The sequence below is a fragment of the Synchiropus splendidus genome, chromosome 16, assembly GCF_027744825.2.
Source record: "Synchiropus splendidus isolate RoL2022-P1 chromosome 16, RoL_Sspl_1.0, whole genome shotgun sequence".
Taxonomy (NCBI): Eukaryota; Metazoa; Chordata; class Actinopteri; order Syngnathiformes; family Callionymidae; genus Synchiropus; species Synchiropus splendidus.
Window position 1 is genome coordinate 16,924,129 of NC_071349.1, and position 27,020 is coordinate 16,951,148.

Here is a 27,020-nt window from a genome sequence, read left to right on the forward strand (position 1 = left end):
ATCGCTGTATTTGTATTACATTTTAGAAAACAGACTTATTTTATTTATTTAACTGTATTGCTCTTTGTTTTACATTTTTGAACCTGGGCTAACTGGTTTACGGATGTGCTTGACCTTTACTTTTGGATTTCATTTATGAAGCACATTTTCACCAATATCAAATCACCAATTTAATCGACTGACAGCACTAATATATATATATATATATATATATATATATATATATAAAGCATTACACTGAATAAGGTGTCAGAGTTCAAGTGACGTTCAATTACGTTCTTGTTGGTACCTTTAGATATAGCTGTTCCAAACAGAGACAAAAACACATCAGTCAGAGTTTTCTCAGCTTTTTTTCTGGAAAGCATGGGAGCGTTTTCATTGTAGCCATGTGACCGAGCCTCCCTGGCCAGTCCAGACTTGCCCCCCAGTCTCCAGATAAGATAGCATTGAGTACAGGCCAGCCTGTGTGCTGACTGGTGAGGGGCCTCCGCTCTGCTTAGTCACCCTCGCTCGCATCCTGTGCTCTGAAGTTTTACTGGTTTATGATCTTTGCACTAGCAGTCGGATCGTGACAGTTCAAAGCGGCATGGCAAATTGAGAATCTGTGCCCCATGGTTAAATCTCCATTTATAATTAAAGGGAAAGGGAAACCTCAAGTCTCAGTGGAGTGTATTTGAAAGACACTTGTTGAAGTATCATGTCATTGATTTCAGGAGGTGAATATCCAAAAGGAGGCACATTCCTGAGGTGAGATACGACAAGAGCGTTGCGCAAAAAGTGAGGCGCATCAGTCGGGCTGTAACCTTGAAAACCAAAACAAGGAGGAATGGACTGGTGGGGAGACAAACACCTGAAGCAAATCCCTGCATTCACTCTTGTTTGAACAGTGACCAGATAAGATAGCTCAAAGTTATCAGCGCAAGACGCATTCCCAGAGGAAACCCCAGTAGGAGTTTCATCAGTGCAGTGGGAGGGAGAAAATCAATTCCTCAAACCTCGTCGTGACAAATAACCACCGAAAACTGTGTAGAATTAGTTGCAACCCTTGAGGGCTTCATTCAATCCAACTCCAGCTGGAGAAATACGTCTGGAAAGAGCAGGCCTGCATGGGAAGCGCAGCACTGCGTCAGCCTAATTCTAACCATGTGGGTCGGAATGCTCACATATGTGTGGTCTTGTGACATCGACTTCGATGAAAATAAATCCGGTTTTGTCATTGGCATCTTTTGCCGAGGTCATCATAAAGGGCACTTTCTGCCTCTCTTTATTTACATTCACCGAACTGTAATGTAAACAGTAACACATGAACAAAAAAAACTCATAGCTAACGCTGTGTATGTCTCACCGGGAAGAAGTGTTTCTACCGTGAAACTATACTCTCCGTGTGAAGTTATGGAATGAAGGTTAGTCACTGTTCTTGTTGTGGCGCTGGGAAACAAACTAGGAATTTGTTGCTGAACTGCTGTGGCTGCTGAGATTTGTATAATCTTCCACTCAAATGCAAAAAAAAGTCGTCTTCTTCTTGTGCAGATGGTCCAGGTTTTCATCACTAAATGATCGAACGTATACTGCAATGGGGAACAGATGAGTCTTCAGTTTGAATTAAACATAAAAAAACAGTCTAAATTCATTCAAAATGTTTTGGTCTTAACCTGTATTACTACAACTATATTGAAGCTGCTATCATGTTGCTATCTTTGTGATATTTTTTAGTTTATTATTAAAGAAAAAATATCCACTAATAATCTATAGACATTTATTTTTACTTAAATACTTAAATCAGACTTTATTTACCATAGTTTCCGAACTATATAGTGCGCCAGAATATAAGCCCCACCCACTAAATTTAAGAAAGAAAATAGATGTTCATACATGAGCGGCACAGGTTTATAAGCCGTGGGTGCAGTGGTGTTGTCTGAGCCGTAGAAAGGCTTAAAAATGCATGAGGATCACTTCTAAACTAGTTTGGAAAACGGGCTCCAACATGGAGACTGACTCATGAAACAAACTGGGCAATCTGAGCTGGAATCATCGACTCCTCACATCTTTTATTGACATTTAAGTGCTCGAAATGCGTGCGAAGTTCAGACACCACAGCTGGTCTCAGCTGCTGCTTCTCACCTCCGCACCTCCAGGAGATCGGCTCCGTGGGCGGAGCTGCGGACACGCGACCGAGAACGCCTGTGATTTCATCGCTTTGATGCGACAAGGCTCAATATTTTGGTAGCGTGACACTCTTTAGCCTGTAAAAACCCATATCACCTGCTCCCTTGTATAAGCCGCAGGGTTCAGGCCATGAGGGAAAAAACGTACACATCTTTTAGTCTGTAAATTACGATACCTACTTTATTTATTTTCATTATTTTTGCTCAAAAGGAACCCATTTTTCAATAGTTTTAGTGGCACGGTTCATGTTTTTTGTCTGCGTGTGCTTTGATTTTCACGTATTTGTCGACGATTTTAATCATTCTTTATATTTTCTACTAAACAGCCATTACTGAAAGGATATCAACCCTGACCTCATAAACCCGAACCACATCACATAAAGCACAACTGAATGGAAGTGGAGAAAAACCGATACATTTTTATGATGGTTTAAATCCTTTGAATGTGTCTGGAGGGTAATCCAAGGCCAAACAGAGACGTCGACTGAATCACAAGCAAAGTTTCCGCCAAGGCGTCAACAGCGCAACAGATGAAGAGGAAACTTCAATTGAGTCTTCTTTTGCTTACTTACGTATGCACATATAGACAAGTATTTTTCCCAGCATTTCATTCATATCAGACCCTCCTCGTGTCCTCTCCATATACTGACTCGCTGCCCTTTCCTTCATCTCTCGCAAGGATTTCTCAGACAGGCTTCAAGAAAGATTTTCATAAATGTCCTCTTTTGCAAATCCTCCGTATCCCTCTGCATGCTCCAGGAGCCATCTCCCCTTCCTGCCAGTAAAGGTCATTAGACGATATTCGGGTGCAGGGAGGGCTAAGCTGTGAGCCGGGGTGAATGTTTAACACCCACAAATCAATAATAACATTTCTGATCATGACAAACGCTGCGCTACACGCTAACTTGGAGACCGCTTTGCCTTCAGTCAAGATACGTGATGGACGTCAAGGATAAGAATCTGTGTGGAGTGTTCAGCAAATTGTCGCTGAAATATCAAGTAAATTTGAAGCATGGGAGAATATGTCGCTTGTTTTGGGGTCATCTCGAGCTTGAGGCAGTTTCTGGAGCGAGACGTGGGTCTGTTTGTGTGTCTCTAGGTGCGAGAGTGTGAGGTTGTCTGTCTCAGTGTCTCAGTAGATTATAGTCATGCAGTTTTAGGATGCAAAATATCCGCATCATCCGAGTCAAACTATGTCGATTATCTGATCTACCATGAGGTCATCTCGTATTTTTGATAATGCTACTGTCAAAATTAGTCATATCTCCCGATGGCAAGGAATCGTCCAGATGTTGATGTAGACCCCAAAATGGAATCGCATGTCCCTCATTCCATTTCCGACACATCCTGAAAATAACTAACTGTTTGAGTTACACTGAAAAAAAACCCCGCACCAAATGCGGTCAAAAACGGTCAAAAACGGAGGTTGCTTGAGATAAAATTCCTCTATTTTGAATTACTTGAGCGTAACATCTTGGTGAGTCAATCCCACGCAAAAGCTTCGTCTGTGCGACAAAACGATCACATTTTAAAAAAGATGATGTCCTAGCCCCGCCTCTCCAATCTCAGTTCCAAATATGGCGACAAAGTGTTTCGCAACAGCGTCTTGGCAACAGTGCCACAAATTCCTCAGCTCTAGTTTTCTACTTTATTTTGCCACCATGTTTGTGCTACAGTACTTCACCATCCTTTATGTACCTTCATCTCAAGAGTGTTACGACGCCACATATAGGCTTGGCAAGAGTATGACATCATTTCGACACAGGTTTTTCCTGACGCGTTTCAGAAACACTTCGGGCAGGGTGCGGCGGCCATTTTTGTAGTTCTTTGTCCAAACTGTCCTGCTAAAACAAATTTCGAGTGTAGCGGGCATTTTGTAAACTTAACCTATTGCTTTCACGATTAGCATAATTAGTCCCGTTTAATTCATCTCATTTGATATTTCATATTCAGAACAATAGTTTCCAAATAAATAAAAAATGCATTTCACTTAAATCTCAAATTTACTCCTTTTAGAAGTGTGTATACCTAAGCAACCTTCCTATTCCAGTGAAAAAAAAAACAAGCCTCAAAAAGAGTTTCGCACATTGGGCTACTGAGCTAGCCGCTACAACTGTGCCGTTTCCCCCCGGGACTAGTCTTCGACAGCAGTCAAGTTTATCTAAAACCAGCCTTTAAATCCTGGTAAAATGTCATAAAGCTATACTAAGATTAGTCCTTCCTTTAATTCCGCCATCTCTCCTTTGATATATCCCGACACTAATCTCATTATAAGTGTCTGTCAAGCATACATGACAGTTCATTTTAACAAGGTAGACTATCGCGGCCCCCTTTTAAATTCACAGCCGTCTTCACAAATGAGAACACACGAGCGACTCTGCTGGAACAGACATGGGCTAACAAGGAAAAGAGAATAAGGCTCAGTACTTTTGATCATGTCAAACCTCAGCACAGCAAAATTGGGAAGCGGATCTTTTTCTCTTTTTTTTTTCCCTTGAAAAGTCCGTGACCGCTGCAGCGGCTAACAATAATGACTTAAAAAAGGAGTCAGATAAGAGTCTGCTTCCAATAGCTGTCCGGGCTTGGAGCTATTCTAATGGGGTTGGTCATTAATGTTGTAAATTCTCTAAAATCTATCGCACTGAAATGGATTTTAGAGGCACATCAATTGACTTAGCAGTAATGAACTTTGCTGAAAATCCGAGTATTATTTCAAGTCACACTACAGCAGGTGTCCGACTTTCGACAAAGAGCTGACTGTACTTTGCATCATAAGCCAGATTTATTTTGCTGGTGCATTGGACAAGTCATAATTTCGGTTTTTATTTGGTTAATAATAAAAAAAAAGAAAAAATCCTTTAAACATTTAATTAAAAATATAGATTTTTGGAGGGCAAATGTAAAATAAATAAAATAAATTTAAGTTAAATATATATTAAGAATAAAATCTATGTTGTTTTCACACGTCAACGATTGGCAAGTGATCCATCAAAATAATCATATATCAAACTAGGTGTTGTCTTTATTAGCAGACAGCAGCACATCTTTTGTCAAAGTATACCATGCATTTAATGACTTGAGCTCTTTCTTTCAAATAACATCCTCTCTATTCCTCCAAGTTTAATGGAATGTGATATTTCCGAACAAATCCAGGGCGTGAAAGAGCTTCAGGATCAATGTCAAATATTTAAAAGTAGAAAAGCTGCTGAAAGAAAATCACATTTTTTTATTCACGTTGACTCACATTATTTGGAGTGTGACTTTTTAAGAGTATTAGCACCTGTTAGCTATATCGCTATCATTCCTGCGCTAGTCTAAAGCTTGTTCTTGAATTTTTGACTCCGATACCAAGTGTTGAAACCAGACTGAACTGACTTCTTCATAGCTCCTGCACTTCAGTAGTTATGTGCATGAAGAATCTTTCAAGCATCTCACTCGGGCATCGAATGCTTAGCGCTAATTCTATTGATCTGAAATTACAAAAAAACAAACAAATGTGAGGCTCCCTTCCCCGCTGAATGGTGTCAGTTTACTCCTAAAATGTTGGTGCGCTCTGCTATTTTGACCACTACAGGAAGTAAATCCTGTAGTGGTCCTAAAATCCTGTGTCTCCAGGACTGTGGAAGAATATGAGTTTTTTCATTGAAATGTGCAACTTTGATACCACTGTTTTAAAAGACGCTAGCTTGGACACTGTTAGCAATGGCGTTTTTAATTCCTATTTACTCCAAAATCTCGAAAGAAACATGCTCACTAAAGTTGCTCAGATTCAAGTGACTGGTACTCACCATCTGCTTGTGTAAAGGAGCAACAACATCAGGCTCCATATTTGCAGCTTAGCTAGATTAAATGCTGCGCTTTTGAAGGGTCAAAACTCGTCAGGCACTAAACAAAATATCTGCTGGAAAATAAAGAAACAACCCCAGGCACTAGTTTTGAACTGCTCTCGCGCTGCCGTTATATGCCGCTCTTGGTGAAGGGAGTCAGAACCTCTGTCCATCTCCGGACCTCATCTTAAGATAAATACTGTGGAAGGTGTAAAAGTGCAGCCATGGCCCTCGCTGCATGTTTGCTAGCAGTTGTCATCGCTTGAAAACCACCATGAGCATCACCTCAACGTCACTCATCGCGCTGCCGTGGCTTGGTGCGCTCGTACCGCTCACCACACTCATGTGCATCACGCAACTACGTGAGGCAAACACATGCGTAGATGTGTTGATGCACACGCCATGAACATTTCAGCAATAATGTTTATGTAGTAGTTCAGTGCTTTGATGAAAATTTTAGCGGGCTAAATTGGGCATATTCATATCGCGTGCGGCTCTAACCTCAGCTGAGTGATTTATGTATGACCAGCCACGGAGCGCCAACACATGGGAGTGTCGGCCATGCTGCAGTGCATGATGTCATCTTTGGAATCCCAGCAGCCTGATGAGTCATCCATTCATAAATGGAGTGCTGAGATGAGGATTCACATGAAAAACTGAGAGTCACAGCAATGCATTTTAATATTTATTCCCCTGCTATCCTTTGCTGAAAATAAAAAAAGCTTTGCAATATTTGTGTGAAATGACTACACTCATTCAGCAATGAAGGATGAACCTGTAGGGGAAAGTATTATTGTTGTAGGAGTTATAACTGTGTTACGACAACCTTGTCGACGAAGATTCCTGGATTCCACACCGCCACCTTTTTTTTTTTTTTTGCCTCAAATCTTCTGGCTCGCAGATAAATGGCGGCAAAACCATATTTTACTCAGTGGAAATAAAAGAGTAAATATCTCTTTGCGAGTACTATAAGTAGTTTCAGAGAGCACAACCTGTCAAAAAACGATGAGGAAAGAAAAGTTATTTGTCGATTTTAAATGGCATTTTTTGGGGTCAAGCCATTTGTATTCATCGCTCCCGACTTGACTGGATCGGAATGTGGTGAAGCTAGAGAAAAAAATATATATATTTTCATCAGGAGAATTAAATAAATATTCATCTGGAGTCAGTCTAAGTCTCTCCTATTCAGGTGTGTGGCAGCACACATAAACTATAGCTCCAATGTGTTAGAATGATGTTCCTATCCACTTTTTTTAACAGCAAAAGCAGCAAAAACTACCATAAATATGTCCATGTCCGACTCTTCTGAACTACTTCTGACCTTCTCAGACCGAATCCAGATTTCCAGGGCGCATCACATGCATGATATCACTCCTTGATCATGTCGGTCAACGTGAAATAACATTCAAGTCAATGTGGAATCCTATATTTGAACCTATAGAAGCCATTTATAACAAGAAGTTTTTTTTGTGTTTCCTTCACTTGTACTACCGCTGGAGACATGGCAACGTGTCCCTCCACTTTTGAATGTTCACATCAGTCAACTCAGTATGCGCTCAAGGTCCAGTACGCTTTATGTGCGCGATAGTTGGAGCAGACCTGTGCTCCTAGACATCGGGAGCATTAACTATTATCTCTGCAAAAGCTCTCCCATTAAGCCAGTAACAATGAGGCCGAGGTCAAGGATGAAGTTGAATGACAGCACAGGATGAATACCGTTCGCAGGAAGCGATAAAGATGGCTCTTGTACTGAACGCTGCAAAGCAGGATTTTTTTTCTTATTTTTCCCAGGTTGTCTGCTTCGGCATATTTTACGCAGCCATCCATTCTAATGGGAAGAGCTCAGATAAAAGAAGGAAGACAATGACCACGGCAGGGTGATGGATGAGCGGACGGTCCGGACCGACCCGATCTCCGCTAAATCAAAGCCGTTCAACCGTAATGAAAATAAAAGCGGGAGCGCACTGTAAATCATCTTACGCTTTAATGTATTAGTGATAATGAATTCACGCTGCCACAGTTAACCTTAGTTTTGCAATTCATTATATTTGAGATGAACAAGGGGGGGAACTTAAGTGAACTGTCTGCGGGGAATTACAGCCAGAGCCGCCGTTGTCAGTCAAGGATTGTGTTCTGATGTCTTTCATTAGGGTTGGGGAATTAAATAAGACTTCTTTTTTTTTTTTTTTCCTCCCATTTAACGCTCCTCTTGCGCTCCCAAGATGGTTAACTCTTCATTACCCAAATGAAAGGCATCCATCTCCGCTGGCTCCTGCCACATTGCCGTGACCTCTACCTGTCAAAACTTTCATGTAAGCCGGTGAGTGATGGATGATACCCCGGCACACCATTGTCAAAATCATCCCGCGACTGTCCGACCCGCTCTGATCCATTCAATCCATCTCCCCAGGCTACATGCCACCAGCCACGATTTAACAATGGAGCCCAGGCGCTCATTTACTCTCAGAGAAATTAGAAACTACCTTTTAATTATATGCCTGCGAGTGCTGGTGGAGTTCACAGTCATCGCCCTCCAAGCTTTTAACCAGTATGTGGGGGTCTCATCATTTACATTCTTCAAACACGTGCTCCCAAGCGGTGCCCAACATTTGAGGGAACGGAGGGGATTTGACACATTAAAGAGGAGGTATGGAATGGACGCTTTATATATGGTGAATAAAACTCATTCTATGATCAAAGGTCCTGTATGCAGTGCATGCTGGGTACAATACTGACCCAAGGCACATCATAAGGGACACCATTACCGTAATTTCTGGACGATACAGCGCACCGAACGTTAGCCGCACCCACTACATTTAAGAGGGACAATAGATCTTGTTCATACATAAGCCGCATAGGTCTAAGCCACAGGTTCAGTGGTGCTGTCTGCGCCGCGCCCCCGGCTCAAAAACGCTTTTCCAAACTAGTTTTGAAATCGGGGTCCAGCATCGTGAGGAAATAGCAGAACAAAAGCTGTGCCCACACTGCTCTCACAGTAGATAAGGTGCAGCTCTCCAGCCAGAATCAAAACCCAAAGCCAAAACCCGACTCGCTTGTGTTCACGTCGGACTTTTGAGCCAAACGCACGTTGTCTCAAGACAGTGTCTCACATCTTTTATTCACATTAAAGCCCTCAAAATGCCAAAGTTCCGACACCACTGCCTGTCTCAGCAGCTGCTTCTCAATTCCAGACCTCCAGGAGATCGACTCTGTTGATGGAGCTGGGGATACGTGGGCGAAAATAGCGAATTTGAAGTGCTGTAAGGGTAAATAAAAAGCCTCGGATTTCATCGATTTCATCGCCTCTGATTTCAGCCTGTAAAAATCCATATATTAGCTGCACTGTTATATAAGTCGCAGGGCTCAGACCGCGAGAAAAAAGTAGTGGCTTATAGTCTAGAATTTATGGTAGAACACATACGCGAAGATTTCAACATTTAAAAAACAGAAATGGCACGTATAGTAGGCATACATTGACCATCTCTGACTTTCCCAGGTTTGGCGAGTTTACGGCCCATTGGTCTCATTTTGTTGGGCTGCTTCACTGTTATTTGTGAGCGCCCCAAACTGGGTAGAGAGTTCAACCTAGCAATACTGAGGCGCGTCAGACTGAGGGCCAAAGTGGGGCAAACATTTTTGAAATTTCATGGTCAGCAATGAGAGACAGATCCCGGGTTTGAAGCGCGGATGAGCCGTGCCTCAGAGGATTTCACTAAGGCTTGTTGCAAAAACCTCAATACGGAAACATGAATACAAATTTTGAGCATTTTTTTTTTTTAGTGTGTTTTTTCCAGAACTGAGCGAGTGTAGAACCCAAGTATATGTGTTGAGAGCACACAAATAGCGAGATATGATTTAAATACAACACATGCTAAACAGGACAACAGTAAGCAGAAACAAGTACCGTAAATTTTGGACTATAAAGCGCACCAGAATATTAGCCCCTTCCCCTAGATCATGTTCATACATAAGCTACAGCAGTCTATAAGCTGCGGGCACAGTGGAAGTGTCTGTACCGTAGAAAAAAAGAGAGCGTGAGAAAAAATATGAATGCGGAGGAAGCCGATTTACCAGTGAAGTGACTCTGGACGCTAAAGACAACTGCAGTGAAGATGCTCATCCACTGCAGCCAAGTGACAAAACAGCAGCAACAACAACAAACAAGAAAACAAACAGGATACAAGGATTGTTTAGGTGGAGTTCATGAGGCAGATCTGGCAACCCTGTCTATATGAGTTTTTCCAGTTTGTCAGTCATGGTGTTGGAGCCAACCAATCCATGGACCTACAACCCTACTGCATCGCGGATGTTGAGGAACACAGTGATCCACCTCCAAAGTTCCTTAAGATAGTATAAACAGTTTGTAAAAAACCCATCATTTTTACCTATTACCGACTAATGTTGCAGTACCTCAGGCTAGAAGGGTTTTGAACTGTCCTATATGCTATGCTAATATGGTCAGATTTAGCTTGTTTTCAAACGTTTCAAAACAGCACAGCCAGGAGGGTTCGAGCGTAAACATTCATCAAACAAAGAGAACCTTATTATATGCAGGATCAGCTCTGATCAATACACGTTCCGTGCGTGTTACTGGTTTGGCTCCAGAATTGCATCACGCCTGGCTGTTTACCCAGCGTCTTTGTTGACGAAAGGAAGCACAATTCTCTGAACTTCCTTCTCCCTCTCTATTTGCATCAACTTGAGACACATGTAACTATTCAAACACTTGCCACACGTCATACATAAAACATGATATAAGTGGTCCCACTCTTGTCTGACCTCTTGTCCTCTTGCTTCTCTCCCAGACAGATGTAGATAAAGCTCCAGACACACCTCACTTCCTGAGAGTAGAGTTATAGCTTCCTGGGAGAGGCGCTGCCGTCCCCCTGGAGCCCTGAGGAGTTGGACAGCTACCTATAGAGAGGGCACATCTTTGACTCCCAGACCTGCTCTGAGGCTTCTCCTCTCACTTTGAGATCCTGCGTGTACCTGTCAAGGGGTCAAAGGGGCAGGTTGGCTTCAGACAACACAACGTGTTTGTGTGTCAGGAAGTGTATGCGTGCGTGAGCGTGCATGCGTAAGCACCCACCGCTCCCCCCCCGATGCCGGTGACAGATGCCAGGCTGTTTATGTGTGAGGTGTGGGAGGGAGCACCGGGTGGGCAGGTGGGTGCATGTGTTTGTGAGCGCACGTGTGAAGAGCCGTGTTTGTTTGGGCTGCATTGTGCAGCCGTGTGATGTGGGACGCGGCGCTTGTCAGAATGTGCGGATATATATTTTGGAGCATATGTGTCTACCTTTGCACGGCCAGTAATTGAAACTGCGATGGAGTTAAATGCGCTCGGGCTTTAGAGGAGCCTCAAAATACAGTGCTGAGAACAGGCATTCAAGGTCGGCTGTACAACTCGTCGGCTACTATACAGTCTCCACGAGGGATTTAGAGTGGTTCAAACAAACTGTTGTCATCATGGCATGGTAAAGCGCTAGACTACTTTGAAGCCACTATTGCTAAAGGACGTGTGTGTGACGTGTAAACACATCACAAAGGGGTTCGAGATATATATATATATATATATATATATATATATATATATATATATATATATATATATATATATAGTCAAAAATCCTGACTGTTTCGTGTGAGTATAACGTCTTTCGCTGTCTGTGCTTGTCACAATCGATGGGTCCCTCTTGTCTGCTCTTCTCTGTTTCCAAACTTCCATCCATAATCTCTCAAATGCAGTTGGTTTTGATAAGGGAAATGGCAACCTAAAAACATAGCTAAGAAGTAGAAAAACACTGGGACAGCGCACACCTCCACAACGCAGCTCAGTTGAATGACTTGATTGCTACACACCATATAATTGGATCTATAAAACAACTTCCATGATGCAATAACTGTTGGAAAATGGCAAAAAAGTGCTCTGCTGGGACTCAATCGATGCTTGAGCGAAAGGTCAGTGACTTGTCACCTGAAACTTTATTTGTTGTAGTTATTGTGTTATATAAAATAGGTTTAAAAAAAATGTTAGCTGGACGTGTTACGTGCAGCGGTGAGAAGCTGCACAAGTAAATAACAAAGCCCTCAGAGCTGTAGATCCAAACTAGTTGAGTCACATCTCAGTGGAGATGAAAACTCTGAACTTCAGTTGTCAACAGCGACGTAAACATAACCTCCGCCACCTTTTGGAAGGTAGTAATGAGGTGAAGATCAGACGAGACTCGCGCTCAAAACTAAGCGGCCAACATTTCCTGCCCTGGAAGCCACGCACAGACGGCGGCGCGTACAAAGATGTCACATCATTATGAGTCACGATAAGCATGTGGACCGGGGGCTACAGCCTTGGCAGCTGAGCGTTGATGAGGTAATCATGATATCAGGAAGCCAAGGTTGGTTTAATCGCATTTCAGCTTATGACTCAATCTACCAGGCTTATTGCTTTTAGGTAATTACATAGTCCTGAACTGGACGCGTCAATAGAAGGCGACAAGAGATTAATTATGAATCCGACTCATTGTTCCAATGCCGCGCTCGCAACGGGGGCAAGAGTTGATGGAGTCTCTTGGAATGTGAGTGGCGGCTTGACTCAGGCAGGGGAGCCACATGGTTACCACTGACCCGCTGTACCGCAGATCAAAATCAATGAGCGCTATCTTGGATCAAGGCTCTTCATTATCTGCCGTGTCGCGCAATACTTCGCCACGCAGACGGGGAAACCCACGTGCTGTGGTGTCAAGCATCCGCCGGCGTCACACGTCTGCTGTTGACTCTCTCCTGAATGTGGGGAGACCACGTGTCCCGAGCGCTCCATGACAGCAACAGCAGGCGATGTGGGCCAGTACAAGCAAGAAGGTGCATGAGTCACTCCGCTTATGCTTAGTAACCTGCCATTATTTATAGCAGCCTGTAGGAAGATGAAAGGCGCTGGGAAATTCTCGCTTAGCTTTCTGCTGATAACTGTCATTTCTTGAGGTTCCAGGGCCTCTGTGTTGACAGGTGTGACTTGATGTGTTCTTTCACTTAAAGACTGTTTCAATGTTGGATGTCAGGTAAATAAAACGCTAATTCTCCCAGTTATATACAGTGGATAAAAATAGATTAACTTGACCCAATATTTTTAACGCATATGTATTTAAATAAAACATGTATTTATTTTAGTTTCCCAAAAAATTACGCTAGTTTCCTGGCAAGTTGCCATTGTTCGTGTATCTACCTCACACAGCTTAAGTCATGATCTGGTAGTCCACTTTTATAAGAGCCTTCTCCTTCAATTCCCCGAACAGTTGCCACAAATACAAAACTAACCACAAGCTTGAAAAGGATCCATAAACAAAAGCCCCAAGTTCAAAAGATTGATCTGTTTCCAGAACTTAAGCTGTTTAGAAGCTAACCGGCAAAATATGCTAGTTTTCAGGACAAATTGTTGTAAATGTTGTAAATCAATTCCAACAATTCGCATCTAGAATAGTAGAAAATTATAGTAGGATTAAAGTAGGATTTTCTAGTTGCAAAGTGGGACTATTGTCATGTTCTTCATGCTTTTATTTTTGTGATTCCCGGTTGCGTCTCATTTCCGTTTCCTTGTTTTTCTCCAGCTTTCCGAGCGACACGGCTAGCATTTATCGGCTTATCAAGTCTTCATGGATATCAACACCTCAGTGCCAGCTCGTGTCGCCAGATGGTTACTTTGTTTTCCTATAGCAAACTCTCCGAAGACTCCACTCTCTTGTTTGCTTCTTTGAATTTTCTAAATTTTGTGCGCACTTGATTCCCTTTTCAGCCGCTTCCTTAGTTCTTCTTGCTTTGTTTTCTGTTTCCACGCTCCGGCAGATCCGCGTCTGAGTGCTTTGTAAATCTCACTTTTGTTTTCTAATAGATGTGTGTGTCTTTTTTGTATGTGTTTGTCTGACCAGCACTTTTGGTTTCCTCTTCACCCAGTGGTTTTCCGAATTCCCAGCTCCCACTTCCGAGGCAAATGGAACGCAACATAAAATCCAGCAGGTCCATAGCAACCTCATCTGGAAAGTTTTAGAAAACAAATGTTGGACAATATTTCTGCCGTCTTTTCAACATCTGCGCTCGAATAGGTGGGCTATCTCTCCACTTCCATTTTTATTAAAAAAATGAGCCTAAACAATTCAGTTTGATTTAAAATGAGTCCTGACTTGTTTCAAGCAAATGGTCTCCCTTCATGACTTCTTTATCACTCGACAGATATGGAACAGGAAGTTAGATTTAGGTCAGCGGAGATTCATGGCAGCAGAAATGGACACGATCTCCAGCCGAAAGACGAATGGTGGAAGGAAAACAAGCCGGAGGAAGCTTGCTATTTATCTAAAAGCTGCGCGGAAGTTTCTAATTATATCTGCTCTCAGACCTGTAACCCCTGAGACACGCAGCACCTCGGTCCGCACACACACACAAGTGAACCTTGGCTCGCCCTCCGGACCCCTCTGGGCAACAAGCAAATTAGACGGCGAGAGGAAAATAATGTCTTTCCTCTTTACCTCTGTTAAAGGGCAGTAATCTCTCATTTACACTGACATTAAGGAGAAGTAAGACGCACACAAACACGCTCCTGTCATTAAAGGACAGATAAGGAGAGTGGAGAAAGGTGCGAGGAGCGGGAGAGGGGTTGATTGAGGGCAGGCTTGTCATGCTTGCTAATATGAAAGTTGGGCCACGGAGCTCCAGCCCCAGGCGGGCAGATGGTAGGGTGGGCAGTGTCGGGTGAGGGACCCCTATCTTCAGTGCTCAGCTGCACTCATAAGATATGCACTATGTATGAAATGTGTTGGCAGGGATCCATGTCCTTCAACTCCCAAAGTACCCTTAGCAGCTCCACCCCAGCCAGCTGTGTCGGTGTGAGCTCACTGGCTTCCGACAACCGAGATCAAAACATCTCGCGAATGAGGCCGAGCGCCATCAAATGGCACCACGGCGCCGCGCTCCACAGGGCAAGGTGTGTTATGATCTCAGAAGGCTGTTGGCTAATGCATGAGTCAGTCATCGTGTCATACAGCAGTGTGGCCCAGGACAATTACCCCTCTGAGCCACAACACCAACCAACAAGACGTTCACTCCTTTGTATCCAGATCAAGGAGAAGAAAAAAAAAAAAAGAAACACGGATAGATGAGTAAGCAGAGGAGAGTGAGAGGAAAGCTGAGCAGAATGCGTTGATATCGATGGTTACCTTCCAGCCCATGTGGACAGGAAACATGTGGCTTCCTGTTTGATTATATTGGAAATGAAGACACTCTCGGAGAGACATGGCTCGATATTAAAGTAACAGAGGTCTGCTGCGCAGGTGTTGCTGATGAAAACGGCGAGAGCATCAAAGAACGTCGGACGTGTACGACGCAGTCGCTAACAGTTCCAGAAATAGTTCTGTCCTGTGGAGCCGTTTTGACGGCGATGGAATCAAGCAACAAGTACCACAGGCCTTTTTGAATGGAGCAACCTTTGAATGGCGATCAAAGGGTTTGTGACTCAGTTCCTGCGTGTCGAAATTGACTGTGTTTCGATTAGGACCAGGACTTGAACATATTTTGATGAGCTAATAACAGAATTAGGGGACTTTTTTGTTTATTTATTTATTTATCAATGTTGATGGGTGGAAAAAAAACAGCAGAATAGGAGCTAAAAAATATTTTTTTATCGACATTCAGCTATACTTATTACTCATTATTATGTCAAGTATTAAAATATTATTCAAAATTAAGCCTTCAATTACCGTTTATATATATTTTTTTAATAGAGCTCCACCTGCAGTATTCTATTTATACCAATTAATTTCTGAGTTTACAATCAATTTATTTAAAATATATTTATTTATTTGGTAAATATCTGGCCTCGAAAATAATACTTATCGCAACACAATAAATTTTGTGATTTGCAGTCTGTGTAAACTGTTTGGTACTCGATACTGGTCATTTTCTAAAAAACAGCAGTTTTGCTATCTATTTGTTTATGAACCGGTGAACCACACTGGAATCCGGTGTTTGCCGTCTTCTGCATCCCTGCTTGCACATATATTTGCATGTGGGATTTGTTTGGCTGCTTTACTTTCGTCCCCCTGTGGTGTCTCGACAGATGCGTGTTGCCTTTGAAGCAGCCCTTTTACGCCTTGTTTTCAGCAGGTTTTTGTGTCTCTGGATGTGTCAGTCGGGGTGATGATGTCACATCCTGCAGGCTTGGACTTTTCAAAACTTTTTAGCGAGTAAATGGAACTTCAAATGAAGGATTCAATGGCACTTTCTATCACATGCAAAACATTGAGATTGACAAAGCACAAAATCTGTCAAGCAGGTTGCCTGCGAGCCATATGCTCTACTTCCTGGTCTGACGATAAACACGTCATGATTGGCTGACATCTAGGGTTCTGGCTTGTATTTGCTATCGCACATAAATACAGAAGGTACTACATATGCTTGGCAAGTGACCGAAAACTGTTGCTTGTCTAGTTAGCTAGCATGCTAAATGAACAGCCACCGATCACCCACCAATGTATTGTATGTGTGTTTGCATTTCACAAAAAAGTTTTTCCGCACAGTTTAGCAAAAGTGCTATATTAAGCTAGCCATGGCCCGACGCAGAAGTGTAGCCGTAACACAGCTGATAGCTTTCCGAATCATATTTGACATTTAAAAATATGTTTATCGGTGCCACATTTGGCGTTGAGAATAGCAACGTTTCGTCCGGGGCTGCTTCCTGGTCTGACTACTGCGCAGTACATGTCAGTCCATCATGATGTGTTTGCCATTGTTGGACATATGCTTGGCAAGTGACCAAAAAATATCGCTCGAAATGTTTCGCGGTACAAAGTGGAACTAAATCTTATCATTTGTTTCAGAAAATCTGAGCACGTGATTGCCAGGACACATTTTGTACGTACACTGACAAGCCTTTACGACAACAAGGCCTATGAAGTTAATCCTCTAGTTAGCTAGCATGCTAAATGAATAGCCATCGATCAGCCAGCACAGTTTAGCAAAAGTGCTATGTTAAGCTAGCCATGGCCCGACGCGGAAATGTAGCCGTAACACAGCTCATATTTGACATTCAAAAATGTGTTTATCGGTGCCACATTTGGTGTTGAGAATAGCAACGTTCCGCCCGGGGCTACTACTACATAGTGGTACGTGTCATCCCATCACGATGTGTTCGTCGTCAGGTCAAATGATCGCGTGTAAAGATATAACGTCGCAATATTCTGCGAGCCTTCCAAGCTCCGCACAAAAACTATGATTAAAAAGTAAAGTTGTCTAACAAACGTACAGGATAAACTACTCTACGTACTGGAGTAAACAACCAGAGTTCGCTGGCAAACAAAAGAAAACCATTAAGCAGGGATCTATCTCGGCTCATCATCTGTCATCGCCGGCGTAAATCCGCACAAATACATATTCACACGTCACCTGTGCCACAGCAGGTCGAATGTCTCTCCCGGCGAGCCGTTGTCAGTAGCACTTTTCGGTGACTCCAACAGATAATGAGTTCTGCCGCCCACGTCTGACAGCTTTAAGCCGTCACTCAGGTCACATATTGGAGGTCTCTGCAGCAGATGGACTCCTGAGTGACACATCCTGGCAGAGGAAGGTTACATCATGTAAATAATGTGGTACCCAGCCAGACTTTAATGACATCACATTTGAATAGCGCCTCTGTTTTAGGCCGTCCCATCCAGCTGTTTGCCGGCCCGACTCGCGTCCACAGGCCTCAGCTGCCGAGGAAACGCTATTTATGCTCATTCACAACTTCATTATGACATTTTAACTCGACATATATACGCTCGGAGTCAGCGCGATTTTGCAGAGATTCTCCACCTGACAGCGCGGCGCTGCTAACCATATGCCGCCGAAAACGGATTATTACGTTAGATTAATGTGTATCAGGCGTAATGACTGGGATATAATTGAACACAGTGGTTCTTTTTGGCAGCGCTCCCTCACAGTGGACATGTGTTGACACGAATGAGGGAGTTAAAAAGGCCGAGCAGCTGCACAGGCAGAAATGTCTCCTGAAAAAAAAAAAAAAACAAAAAAAAAGGTGTCATGTGTTGGGAATATATTTCCTGGTGGTGTTTACTTGGAAGGCCCCAGATGTGGTGAACATGTGGATGTTTTATACGATGGTTAACAGTAGGTCACGGCTGGGCCGACACTCCCACTGAAACAATTAATATACTATAAACAGGCTCATGCTAATGTTGCCTGAGCGTGGCAGTCACACCGGTGTCCACGCTGAGAAGAAAGGAAGAGCAAATCCGCTTTCAGTCCAGTGGGGGACCTTCTTTTCACTTTTTTTTTTTTTTTTTTTTACAAGTGCCACGGGGCTGGAGCAAGATAAATAAGATGGCTCTGGTTTGGGCCGCTGGCTGTGCAGACACTGCTGTGACAGTAAGCTGATCGGGGTGCTGAACTGTCTGACCCGGCCTGTTGTTGTTGTTTGCTGCTGTATATAGAAACCGAATCCAAAATGCAAGGGTAGTTTGTTGGAAGCGAGGCTTGCTCCAACATGATAGGAGTAAATATAGCTGTTGTCTGTCTGCGCCTGGTCTGCTATTAAGAGGCTCCACGGAGAATCTGCTCTGCGAGACACATCTGATTACAGTAGGGTTTTATCTGCTCCCTATTTGTTGCTCATGGTTGTGATGATATTACAGTCGTGGAAGTTACTTAATAGGAGGCTTGTTGACACAAACATTTTAAGTTTCGCCTTTATGGGAACATCAAAGGAAGCGCCTAGTAGCTGCCCCGTTGCTTGGTTTTTTTATGTATAGTTTGTATTTTATGTATCTTTTAAGGCCTCAGTTTTTTCCAGTTTTTCAAATTCAAATGGTTCCACAAGTCCTTTATGTAGTAGCTGCCCCATTGCTTGTATTTTTTTATGTGTATTTTATGTATTTTTTTTATGTTTTTCAAATTAATTTTAAGCAGCATGTTATTTATTATTATTATTATTATTTATTTATTTATTTACTGTGATGACTGGTTTCATATTGAATAGTCATAAATCACAGAGTAATTCAATTTCATAATCGACCTGAAAGATGGATAGACAATAAATAAATTGAAAATAAAATCTTAAATGAATGAACACGTAACTTCCAGAGCTTCCATAACTTTAAATATGAAAATACTGTCTAATACAGAGGTGGGACCATTGAGGGGGGCCGACAAACCCAAAGAGAGGAGGGGAAGGGAAAATTGAAAATAAAAGTCAAGTCTCTCCTCTCAACACAGAGAAGCAGTGGCTCTACTCCGAGTCTCTCCCGAGTGACTAAACCCCTCACCCTATCTCTAAGGGAGACGCCCGCCATCCTCTGGAGGGAACTCATTTTAGCCCCTTGTATCGGGATCTCATTCTTTCAGTCATGACCCACAGCTCAGTGTCGGGACCAAGACTCATCGGTAAAAAGAGAGCTTTGCCTTTTGGCTCAGCTCTCTCTTACACACAACAGTGCGGTAGAGCGACTGCAATAACACCCCTGCTACGCAGATTCACCCACCAATCTCCAACTCCCTCACCCCCCACTTGAGAACAAGACCCCAAGATACTTAAACTTCTCCTTCTTATTCCCAGCAATCCACCCTTTTTTTCGGTTGAGAACCATGGCCTCCGATTTAGAGGTGCTGATCCTCACCCCAGCCGCTTCACAGATGCAAACCGATCCAGCGAGAGTTGAAGCGGCCACTCCGCGATGAAGCCGTGAGAACCGAATCATCTGCATATAACTGAGACTGGATTTCAGCCGCTTCTATGTTTGAAAACATTGGCCGATGAAGGATGTTGTCAGTTACAGTTAAACTTTTCTTTTTACGTGAGAAGTGATTTAAGCAGAGAAGAACAATGCAGCCGTGCGCTTATAGCTCATGACTCTCTTCCATTGTCCGACACCTGTAGACAACAGTCACTGACAAATGAGCGCTTCTCCCAAATTAGAATATTTCCAGTCATTCCAGCGGCCATTCATCATTTTTTACCAATTACGCCCCAAAGAAGGGGCCGCGTCTAAACCACCCAGATGATCTTTTAATTAATGGCAGCCCCCGGAGATGGCATTCTGGTTTCATCACCGCACTTGGCTTATCCCTTACAGCAGGATCCCGGGGCGGGGGTCAGAGGTCAGCCAGCCATCAGAGGAAGCCATCACGGAGGGGCTGACCCGCCTCTGCTCCCCCACCTTTCATCTGTCTCTCAGATGAGTTTGCTCATGTTACAGACTGCAAGTTAAAATGAAACACCGCCTTGACACCCTCTGGGAGACTCTCTGAAGCAAGATATATATTTACACACACACACACACGCGTAGACACACGGCGAGAGAGTGCACTTTCAATTACAAGGGAAGAGATGTGCCGTTAGATGTTCACTGCTCACGGCTCAAAGCTCCGCCAGGTCTGTTGCCGTCCACAGACTAAATCCATCCACTTGGCTTTGACGGCGTATCAGGTGTCCTCCGGCTCGGCTTGTGTGTGACTGGTGTGTGCGCTCCCCGCAGCCGCCGTCTCCGCTTGATGTGGTGGCATCCAATATCCATCCATCCCAGACATTATGTAACGTACGGCCCAGACCTTATAGCCGCCGTCGCTCCATGTCTCTGTGTGGTCACTTGCGTGAGGGAAAACGTGTCGGATACTTTCGGCTGCCTTTGTTTTGTTTGCTCTCCTTCGCTGATTCATCCGTCCTGCCTGCAGCTAGGATTATTCATCCGGCGTTAAGTGGGGAAGCTTTTGTTTTGGAATGTCCCAAGAACGGCTGCAGCCACACTGATAACACTTTTTTTTTTTTTTTCTTCTTCTTCTGCGACTGTAATCTGAACTACTCACATCTAAATTTATATCCTACACCAGCTCATTCTGGATCTATTTGGGCAAATGAAGCAGACATCTCTAGCTATGTAGTGTTTCCTGACATGAATTACAGCACTAGGCAAACCACAACTTTCACTATAAATAAATGTATGTGCTTTCTTTTTCTTGAAAATGGGGGAAAAGGAAAGACATCGCTTTTAAAAATAAGACCGCTTTACTGTTCTTCAGTCTTTCTTTTTGTTTCTGTCTGTCAGTCTTTCTTTCTTTCTTTCTTTCTTCTTAAATGTATTTTTTTTTGTATATTTAATTCATCATTACTTTTTGCATGTACCTATATATGTAGAATAAAGAGTACCATTTATATATATAGATTTTCTTCTAATGTGCTTTTTTCTTTTTTTATTTCATTTTTATTTTTTTTTTTTCTGTATTTCAGTTTTCTGGTGATTTTTTTTCTTCCCCTTTTGTCATTCTTGGTGTCATGATCTGTTTTTCTTAAATATGGATTTAAAAAAAAGATAATAGCAAAGTCAACATATAAAATAAAACCTTCGTTTTCTTTATCTTGGTTAATGATGTGTCTAACGTGAGACAAAAACCACATCTAAATGCAGAAGAAAAAACATTTTTTTTAATGTTCAATAATTGAATAATACATAAAAGGATGACGTTCATGAACAAAATGAGGGAAAAGTCAAAGATTCTATCAAACCATGACGTGAATTCCGACTCAAGGGGACCCTCAACAACTCGCCTCCACCCCTGCTCCTCCAGTACTCAACAGTCCAATGGCATAAATCTTGGAGCATCATAAACTATTGAAAAGAAATAGTTCTTGCCACAGTCTCTCTAAAATGTATTTACCTTTCTCTTCAAATCCGCTTTACACAAAGAGTCCTAACTTTCATTTACAGAACATTTAGGACAGTATTACTCACCTTGGCTATGTGATATTTATCTGATAAAACTTGACTCATTTGGCAGCTTCTGCTGTCGTGAGTCAAGCCCGTACACCTCCTCAGCTGGATGCATCAACAGGTGTTCCGGGGAACTTCCACACGCCCATGAAAGCACCATTAATCTTAAGTACACTGTGCAGAAGTGCCTCATGAAAGCAGAACACCACGCGCCCTGAAGGTGCCCGGGCGATGGTTCACATCCAGAACCCCCGCTCACCTTGTGGGTTCCATCATGATCATCATCGGAAAGCGATCCAGCATGATGACTGAGTCATATATGTAGAGCTGCTGGGATCATTTGTCAGGGGCCCTCAGGTCAATGGACTCTGATGGGTATGAACTGCATGATTTCTCAAGATCTCCGCCACATTAGCGCCGGCTCACTCCTCGCTCACACTTTTATCTATATCCCCCTTCTTTTTTATCCACATCCATCTCTCCTTTCTTTTGTCTGCAGATACTCCCTGGCCTCTCTCTGGCCTCCGCTCAGGGGCCCCGCGCCGCGCGTTGAAAGGTAACAGAATCTTCCTGTATGACCCACTAAAATCACCGAGTTGATTCACTGATGTTCCTGTCAGGGTGAAACACAAAGTATGGGACTGTACTTTCCCCCACGTGTACAAAAATGGAGGTGTACGTTTCGAAGTCGAGAATTAAGAGGGGGGCCCTTTTTTTTTAAAGGCAGAGCAGGTCACGACTACATCAACACATATTTCCTAGAAGAACAGAAACCTTGTCTGAGACACCTGTTCGCTGCGCTGCTGAGCTTGAAGCGTTCAAACATGTGGCATAGCTGGGGAGCTGTAACCCTGCCAAACGCTGGAATATACAGGTTCAGCTGTGCACTGTAACTTTGACCATGAAAATCACAGCCGTGGCACTTCTGAGCCAAGCCTCCCCTTCATCACCTCCTTAAGAAAAGAAAGAAAGGAGTGGGGTTGGAGGGGTAGGAAGAGGAAAAGACAAGGCTTTAAGGGAAGATGAAAAGAACCTGAAGAGCTTCCAGTGGGCACATGGCAAAATACCTGCAGTGAGTTTGAAAAACCACAAGATCTTTCATCTGACTGTTTTGGCATCACTGGGCGGGCGTCTTAGCGCTGACCAGAACGCAGGTATGCCTAATCCTCTTTCATCTACAACACAACACAAAGGGAGCACCTATCCAGGGAGGGTTTTTGGAGACGGTGAGGAGCGCTTCTTGTTCCAACACCGTCCAGCTTCTTATTATTCTGCGCACAGCGCAGTAAGTCTAAACAAGAGCCGCTTCCTGAGGAGCACCGCTGCGCGCTCGCCCCGCTCTGGCGTGTGAGATGACCCTGCTTTCTTTCTATAGGGGCTTTCACTCTGCAAGAGCTCAGACCCTGTTAAGAGGGTGCCTGCGCTGGAACCTCTCTTTTCCTCTCTCTTGTTCAGGCCTCCTCGCTCTCGCTGGCGCTGAGTACTTCCAGCTGCTGACACTGAATACCACCTCCCACACTCACACACACACACACACACCACTGACACACAGGTACAAGCTGGCCCAGTATAGAACACGTATAGACACACACAAGACACATATTCTCCTCATTTGGCCAAACGGTTGCAGTCGTTCCTCTGCATTAATCCTTCACTCTTTTAATGTCGGGCTTTTATGTCGTAGCTTAACATGTCTGCGCAGACTGAGCCAGTCGCCGTCATCCGTGGGCCTAAATACTGAGATTTATTTGACACATTAACCGTGTCTGAGGACCTACAGTAATGTGGCAACACTAGTGTCTTTGTTTCTTACCTAGAAGCACTAAATACCCCCCTTAAATGAAACTTCAACGCACACTGTGTGTGTGTTTGTCATGCTATTTTCTGATCTCATTATGCATCTGTGTATCCCAAAAATCCACTCTGTATCTTTATAACCAGACACAGCATTGTCATGTTATATAGTCTATAACAGCCCCGTATGTTTGTTACGGCTTTATTTGTTTTGTTATGACAATTATAAGGTGATCGTGGTCACGTCTGAGGTGACTGTTTTAATCCTAACAAGTAGTGAACTTGTTGGTGTATAGCATGTACATGTTGATGTGTCATTACACCGGAAAATGCATGTGAACTGTGGCAAACACTGGTGTTAAATCACAGCCATGTTGACTAGTCACGACTGAGAGATTTGTCGACTCGGCAACGTGTGATGAGTACGAGTTGAGGAAGATGCGACTTGTCAGATTGTAGGGTAAATAGTTAAACACCTATATAGTGTCCAGTGCTGTTTGAACACATTTTATTTGCTAAAAATGTGCTTTGAATAGTTTGTTGTCTCAATGGTTCCAGAGCTTCAGCAGTTAGCAACTGATCAAACAGTCGACTTTTCTGGCTGACCATTGTAGCTCGAGTTCTGTCTTGCAGCTGGGCATTTATTCATGTTATTTTGTTATATTATCATAATCATTTTTAATACAATGGGTGCTGGAATACCATTCTTAAACCACATTCAAAAATGCATTTTGTAATTTTTTTATTTAATAGTCTGGAAAGTTTGTAACCATGTTAAAAATAAAATAAAATAAAATAATGTGTATTTATACTTTTATTCAATAATAAAAAGTTATTGATAGTATTCTTCTGACATTTATACTTACTAGTATTGTTGAGCAGCCTGTTAAAGCTGTCTGTACATAGAGGAAGTCACAGGCTTCACCTGTGACCAATGCTGTTAAATGTCGACGCAAATCTGAGGTTTACTTTTAATGGCTCTAACTATAGAAACCAATGTCATTGAATGCACAATGAGGAACTTTTTAAGCCCATTGAATCATTGGTGGGATTTGAGGAAGAATATTCTGTTGTTTACAATCCTAGTTTTCTCAAAGGCAACCAGTGACCTGCCTCTCGGGAGAGCTCCTCTCGTATTTATGGAGTTTTCAGCAACATATTTTTGCCCTGTGCAGGGTTGTTGTACAATCAATGCACCGTCTAACCTTGATAGAGTCGAAGTCACTGCATAAAACTTGACAAGTGAGCAATAAAAAAGTCTCTCTGTGTGCGAGAGTTAGCCACAATTCCAGCCACACGGCCCCACTGGGCAAAACTAGGAGCAGCAGAATGTCAGTTCTTTCATTGTTATGAAACAGGAGCAGAGCACCAGAGGAACCTGTTGCTGGGCTATAAGACTGAAGTGGCCCGAGGAAAAATGGTAATGCAAGAGAGAGCGGCGGCAGGGGTCTGTCGGGTTGTAACCATAGCTGCTAAACTTGTATTCAGGCCTTTCGCAGAGCTGGGTTCAGGGTATGCAGACGACCTACGGGCCGGAGACTTAGGGAGGACTTTAAGCCTCTTTGTCAAGCTCCTCAGAGCTCAGTCGACCACTGTGAAGAGGCCGAGGCATGCAGCTGTCTAGCAACAAGAAGCCCTCATACCACGGATACTGGCCTGTGGTTAGGGAGTGTGAGTGACTGTGCACATGGCGCATTGTGTGAGCACACTTGTGGCTTGGAATTAGGAAAGTAGGCGGCTGATAAATATCGCACCAGGTGAGACCCTGAGGGTTCAGAGAGAGGTAGATCACCTTCCAGAATGGGGCGTGAAATACATTAAAGAAATGTAAATAAAGAAGACATTTTAAAAGTCTGTTAGCAAAATAGCATTTTTCACTGCAACTGTTTGCAGATGTTGAGACCAGAACATGGAATAGATGTTTTAATTTACCGTCTGAATCTAGAAATGCAATGGAAAGTGAAGCACGGAATATATTTGAATCGCAATATCGAAATTCCATGTGACTAAAGAAGCTTGCTAGAACTTTTTCGTTTTAGTTTGATGTCACCGGTGCTTGCGATGTAAAGCTGCAGTGCGATCACCGCTGGTCATTTTAGGTGTATTCGAACTGCGAAATTCCCAGCGAAGCCCCACTGGTTCACCTGAAGTCAGAAAGTGGGAGAATCCACACAAACCGAAGTGTGCAATCCAAGATGGCTTCCACAAACGTGGTGGGAATATGCCAACAGAAACGAATTTGTGTTTTCTCTTCATCCTAAAAGTTTTCATGTCGCAAACGGAGCAAGATCTCTAATATCCGGACAAGATGAAAATAGCTTTCGTAGGCATTGCTATCTTCTTTCCCGACTTCAAAACTGTAAAGCGCTGAGCTTAGCTATGACGTTATTCCCAGCTCCAACTTGCCACTTCCGAGAAAAGTGGAACGTAGCATTAGCTATTAGCATGATGACAATGCAATTCTTGAATCTTAACTCATGAAAGTGGCGTGACTTTATTTGACTGTCAGCCATGTTTTATGACATCATGTGAAGAAGTCTTTTATTCATCAGATAGCCAACAACTTCTTCTAGATATACCACTGAATTCCCAATTTTGTCAGAGATGCCTTCAACCTAGATCACCTTTTTTTAAATGAGATCCTACGTTGAGTCTTCTCCCACCTGAACGGACCTTGAAAATCCTCGACTAAATCACCGGCGTGCTGTTTTGGGAGACTCATGCCTTGAGTTTGTGACGGATGAAGACACCTGAAGAAGAGCTGCTTTGGCCACTTTTAATGTCAAGTATTGGTGGAACTCTATTCTTTCCCTCACCTAGAACTGTTTCCGTTTTTATCTAAACAACACCCATCACAGTCCAGCGGGTGTTTAACCGCCATCAAACAACGAAGCTTAGCATGGCGTATATGAGTCGTTGCAGATGAAATATGTATATCTAATAGGAGCATCATCTGAATATGTTTGGAATGGAGCCGAGTTGATGGCAACCGCAGCGTCATTTGTCAATGCTATCGTGGGCGACGCATCACATTTACATAACACAGCACCTCAGAATTCCCAACACAGCTGATGTCAGTGCAGCGTGATGCTCAGGCCTCTTGACATGCGCCGCAGACACAGACATTATACAAACATGGTAAACCTAAGCGCATTCTTTCCATCACATGTATTATCAGTGAAACTAACACCGTCTTTGGAATGCCAGCGACCTGCCTGGAGACACTGGCGGTTTGATGAAGCCCGTCCTTGCTCCGCTCCAAATGAGCCATGGTGAATTCTTCATCGTCAGTCAATCCCCGGGGAGGCAGTCAAGAGAACCCTATTATATTTGGGGGCAGGCAGCGCTCAAACTGACAGCAACTGCTGCGACAGCAAAGCTCATAGGCAAAGAAGGAGAGAAGAAGTATGTTCCCCTCTCGCTGCGCGACAACACAGGAGACGTTGGGCTTATTTGCTTGAAACAGTGGAGACAATCGGAGCATAAAGGAGGCTGGA